At 46.3% G+C, this 5,885-nt stretch overlaps 1 long non-coding RNA gene across 1 annotated transcript; it reads left to right on the top strand.

The window, feature by feature from the left end:
* The first annotated feature begins 1,898 nt into the window (after positions 1 to 1,898).
* On the top strand, positions 1,899 to 5,275 carry LOC147965175 (uncharacterized). The gene is made up of 2 exons (XR_015608172.1): positions 1,899 to 2,883; positions 3,671 to 5,275. It is a non-coding gene; the product is annotated as an uncharacterized LOC147965175 (long non-coding RNA).
* Positions 5,276 to 5,885: the final 610 nt, after the last annotated feature.

The raw sequence follows: 5,885 nt of genomic DNA, 5'->3' as shown, positions 1-5,885 counted from the left end.
CTCTCGAAGTTATGATCCGCCAAGCTATACTCAAAATTAAACAGGGTGCTCAACACATGTTTTGTCTTGAGGAGTTTAAGCATTCTTCAATTTGCAACCGAAGTGCAATTCTTCCTACATTATCTTCTGAGGTGGTGTTATGTCACTCTTGACTATTTCCATCATGTTTCATGATTCACAAGTTGTCAGGAATGAGATAATTAAATCCATTAATTACTTCTTTGAAGTATCTTGGTATAGATTTCACCTAAAGCTTTCCATTGGGAATGTTGCTATTTTGGTGCTTATCAATGATCCAAGTTTTCTCCTATCCTCTCGGCGAAAGAAGTTTTCATCTCTTCGTTGATCTCAAGCAAGCAATTGTTTCTCGTTATATGTAGAATTTCACCTCAAGTTTTGAGATGTTTTCCATAAGCCCATAACAAGCTTATTCTTTTCATTGTTGTTTTTCCAACAACTTCGTTCAATCCCTCTTTTAAGGATGCTTTTCAAATTCAATTGTGGTAGAAGTTGTCATTTTCATATCCGTTCTTTTCTTGCCAACGATCTAGCCTCTATTCTTTGTTCCGGAGGCATTGCATTGTGCTCTCTTCGACCCATCATCCCATTTTTTTTCAAAGATCGTGTTCTTTCCTTTGCATATCCATTCAACCGGAGTGTCGTGTCCTCCATTCAAGTTCTTCCCATTCTGTCAAGTTTTGCCTCCCTTCTCAACCAGAGTGCTATCTGAAATCCTTCTTACCCATTGTGCCATTCTTTTAATAGTTCTGGAGGCAGTGTGTTGTTGATTTCATCAAGTATACTCTCATCTCGTTAATATCATGTTCAATTCCTTCCATTACGGTCGGAGTGCTTCCCAAAATATATCATTCCTATTCCTTCTCTATCTTGTTTTAACCAGAGTGTTGTGTCTATCATTCCTCTTCTAACCGGAGTCTCATCCAAGTGCTTTCATTTTTCCAAGTTCATATTATATGCCTTCCATTTCCAACCGGAGTGTTGTCGTAATTGATCTTTATCGGTCCTTGTATATCTCGTTTCAACCGGAGTGCTTGCATGTACTTCTTGTCCATTGCAACCATTTTCTTATGTCTTTCAACCTACAAGGTTCCTGTAATGTTCCTTGTTCCTCTTTTCTAACGGAGTGTTTTCAACTTTGTTCATCTTCGTTGTATTATTTCTTTCAATTTGTTCAACCTCTCAAGGTTCTTTGGTTGCACTCGTTTGTACAAGAAGCAACTTAGTTTACCTCTCCTCTTCCTTTTCTGCTTCTCTCCGGTGCCATCCTAGATCTCGGGACGAGATCCTCTTGTAGTGGTGGAGTGTTGTAACGCCCACAGACCGTTGCTCCAGGTATCTTCCAGCTATTCGCCGTCATTGCCATTTCTTTTCTTGTGCGTTGCATCTTTCCTTGTCATCATGTGCATTGCATCATCATGCTTTCAAAACTTTCATCCGTCCGGGTCTCCCGGTTCTTTTTGTTGTCCGTTCTGAGCCCAGTCACACTCGCACGCGCCCGCGGCACGTACGAAATAGTATTTTATAAGTGGCCAGAAAATGTTCTTGGAATGGGTTGAAAGTTGGCATGCGGTATGGTTATGTTGCCGGTAGGCCGACTGCCAAGTTTCATCGCATGCGGAGTCCGTTTGACGCCCCAACGGATAACTATAGCGGCAGCATAGCCGGTCTATCGTCGGACGTTTTCGGTCTCCAGAAATAGTCGCCGGGCTGCACTCCTTCCCTCTCATCTTAGCCCAACCTTCTCTTCATAGCCCACCTAGTCCTGCTTAACCCCCCATCTCGACCAGATCCGTCAGATCGCGATCGGAGCCTCCGAAAACCCCTCCTAACCCCCTAACCCTAGCAAACCTGCTATATAACTAGACACAACCCTAAAATCTAGGGATATGTCCCATCCATCCCGTCTCGGCCGCCAGCCTCTCGTTCCCCTCGGAATCCATCCCGAGCCATCCCGCAGCCGCCACTCCTCTCCTGGATCTCCCCTCTCCTTTGCGCAGCCAGCCAGAGCTCGATCCCGATTGGATCGAGGCCCTTCCTCCTCCCTCATCTTACCAAGAGCCTGAGCTCCTTCTCCCACGCCCGCGTGCCCGAGGAAATGCACAAGGCTGTGTCTCCTCGTCCTCGTACCTTCCTCGATCCAGTGTGCCACCCCTAAGCAACTTCGCCTCGCCGCCGTTTTGCACCCGCTCCAGCCAGGAAATGGATGGATCCGTCTTCCCCGCGTCCATCCGCTGCCTCTCCGCCTCGCCGGAGTCTAGTACATCACCAGCAGCAAGCTCGCCGCTGGACCTCCCCTTCCTCTGCAACTAGCGCCACCAGGTCGTGGAGCCCCTGCCCTCCACCTCTTTTCTTCTGCTCCCTACTCTCACATCTCTCTCCCTCTGAACCAGGACGTCACTGCCATGGATCCTCGGCCGCCGACCCGCAGCTCCGTCGCCGCCTGGAGCCTCGCCTGTGCTGCGTCCCTGGCTGAACCTCGCTGCCGTCTTGCCTGCTCTGCATCCTGCATGCAGCGCTGCAGAGATGCCTCTGCTTGGACCCCGTCGAACCCACGCCAAGTCCCTGCCTCACCGGAGGTCCTCGCCTTCCATCGCGGATCCGCCTCCCCGCCGCCCTCTTGTCCGGATCCAGCCACCCTGCTTCCCGTTGCGCCGCCCATCCGCCAAGTCCCACACTGCCGCTGCTCTGTTTCCTGCCGAACAGAGGAGGATAGCACCTCTACCTCGAGTCGCTCGAGCGCACGCCGCGCCCGTTGCCCACTCGCTGACCGCGCCTAGGCCTGCCTCGCGCGCCAAGGCCCAGCTCCTCTTCGCCAGTTCTGCCGGCCTGCCAAGCCTGTCTACAAACGGGCCAAGGCCCATGGTGAGCCTCCAGCGCCCCTGCACCTATTGGGCTAGCCTGTTGATTCAGCCTGAGTCACATTTTTTTCGCGAAACGATTTAGTTATTATTCCAGTGTTTTGCAGTTTTACAAGAAAACCCTTAGACTTCATGCATATAAAAACTCAAAAACCGTGGATCATTTTAAAACAAAGTATATATGTTAAATTCTTAGAATTTTGTCTAGTTTCATAATATCCCACTTTCATCTATGTTTAAAATGTTTAAACTACTGTTTGCATTAATTTGCTTAAATGCCATGCTAAAATGCTTTATTTCATTACTAAATAACCGTAGCTCCATTTTAAATAATCTTGATATGTAAATGGGGTAGAAAAATGCATAGATAAACATGGTGCCATTACTTTGCATGTTTAACAACTCTAAAATATGGTTTAGGGCAGAACAGTACCAAATCAAAATATGCACATGAGGATTTTCCGGAATTGTTGTTTGTTAGTTCCAGCCTCATTTAAACTTGCCTAGATAGGTAGTTTTCATATGCTTCACCCCTTTCCATGTTTAATAACATTTAATTCTGTTGGGTACATAACCGGGAGAGAACTAAATAAATGAATGTGGTGTTCCGCCGATATGCAGCTTGTTGCATATTGAGCTCCACTTAACTTGTAGTGTTGTTTGTTGCACTTCTCCATGCCATGAATCATTAAACCGGACATGCATCATACTTGATTGTGCATCATGCCATGTTTATGCTTGTTGGTTTACCATGTTGTTTGCTCCTTTCCGGTGTTGCTTCTTGTTGTTAGTTCCGATAACATCGCGTTTGTGAGGATCCGTTCGACTACGTCTGTTTGTCTTCTTCATGGACTCGTTCTTCTTCCTTGCGGGATTTCAGGCAAGATGACCATACCCTCGATATCACTTCCATCTTTGCTTGCTAGTTGTTCACTCTATCGCTATGTCGCGCTACCTATAACTTTTTATATCATGCCTCCCATATTGCCATGTCAAGCCTCTAACCCACCTTTCTAGCAAACCGCTGTTTGGCTATGTTACCGCTTTTGCTCAGCCCCTCTTATAGCGTTGTTAGTTGCAGGTGAAGTTGAAGATTGTTCCATGTTGGAACATAGATATGTTGGGATATCACATTATCTCTTATTTAATTAATATATCTATATACTTGGTAAAGGGTGGAAGGCTCAGCCTTATGCCTGGTGTTTTGTTCCACTCTTGCCGCCCTAGTTTCCGTCATACCGGTGTTATGTTCCTTGATTTTGCGTTCCTAATGCGGTTGGGGTAATGGGGCCCCCTTGACAGTTCGCTTTGAATAAAACTCCTCCAGCAAGGCCCAACCTTGGTTTTACCATTTGCCTCACCACCACCTATACTTTTCCATTGGGAGTCGTGCTCCCGAGGGTCATCTTTATTTTAACCCCCTAGGCCAGTGCTTCTCTAAGTGTTGGTCCAAACTGGGCGATGTCAGGCGCCCCCTGGGCAACCAGGGTCTATGCCAACCCAACGTCTTGCCCATCCGGTGTGCCCTGAGAACAAGATATGTGCAGGTCCTATCGGGATTTGTCGGCACATTCGGGCGGTCTTGTTGGTCTTGTTTTACCATTGTCGAAATGTCTTGTAACCGGGATTCCAAGTCTGATCGGATCGTTCCGGGAGAAGGAATATCCTTCGTTGATCGTGAGAGCTTGTGATGGGCTAAGTTGGGACACCCCTGCAGGGTATAAACTTTTGAGAGCCGTGCCCGCGGTTATGTGGCAGATGGGAATTTGTTAATATCCGTTTGTAGAGAAGTTGACACTTAACTGAATTAAAATGAATCAACCGCGTGTGTAGCCGTGATGGTCTCTTTTCGGCGGAGTCCGGGAAGTGAACACGGTCTTGGGATATGTTTGAACGTAAGTAGTTCCAGGATCACTTCTTGATCACTTCTATCTTCACGGCCGTTGCATAGCTTCTCATCTTACTCTTATTTGCGTATGTTAGCCACCATATTTGCTTAGCGCTTGCTGCAACTCCACCTCATTACCACATCCTATCCATAAGATTAAATAGTCTTGATCTCGCGGATGTGAGATTGCTGAGTCCTCGTGACTCACGGATACTTCCAAATAGTTGCAGGTGTCGATGACACCAGTGCAGATGGCGCAACCAAGCTCAAGTGAGAGCTCGATGAAGATCTTGGTCATTGTTATGTGTCTTTTCCGTATGATCAGTAGTGGTGCCCAGTTGGGACGATCGGGGATCTAGCATTCGGGGTTGTCTTCTTTTATTTTGGTTCCATAGTCGGACCTTGTTTGTACTCTGGATGATGTATGTTTAACTTTTTATTTGTGTGAAGTGGCGATTGTAAACCAACTCTTTATCCCTTTCTTATTCAGTACATGGGATTGTGCGAAGATTACCCCTCTTGCGACAAAACCACCATGCGGTTATGCCTCTAACTCGTGCCTCGACACGTGGGAGATATAGCCACATCGTGGGCATTACAAACATATTTGTGGCACTTCCGTTTAGGTCATATTGGTGTAAAGAACATGAAGAAACTCCATGCGGATGGACTTTTGGGATCACTTGATTATGAATCATTTGATACTTGCGAACCATGCCTCATGGGCAAGATGACTAAAAGTCCGTTCTCCAGAATAATGGAGCGAGCTAATGACTTACTAGAAATAATACATATCGATGTATGCGGTCCGATGACTGTTGAGGCACATGGCGGGTATCGTTATTTTCTGACCTTCACAGATGATTTGAGTAGGTATGGGTGTATCTACTTGATGAAACACAAGTCTGAAACATTTGAAAAGTTCAAAGAACTTCAGAGTGAAGTGGAGAATCATTGTAACAAGAAAATAAAGTTTCTACGATCTAATCGCGGAGGCGAATATTTGAGTTACGAGTTTGGCCTTCATTTAAAACAATGTGGAATTGTTTCACAACTCATGCCACCTGGAACACCACAACATAATGGTGTGTACAAATGTCGTAGCAGTACTTTATTGG

Source organism: Triticum urartu, chromosome 6A (genome assembly GCF_056163025.1).
Source record: "Triticum urartu cultivar PI428250 chromosome 6A, HENAU_Tu73, whole genome shotgun sequence".
Lineage (NCBI taxonomy): Eukaryota > Viridiplantae > Streptophyta > Magnoliopsida > Poales > Poaceae > Triticum > Triticum urartu.
Note: the sequence above shows the minus strand (reverse complement) of the source record. Positions and strands in the feature narration are given on the sequence as shown.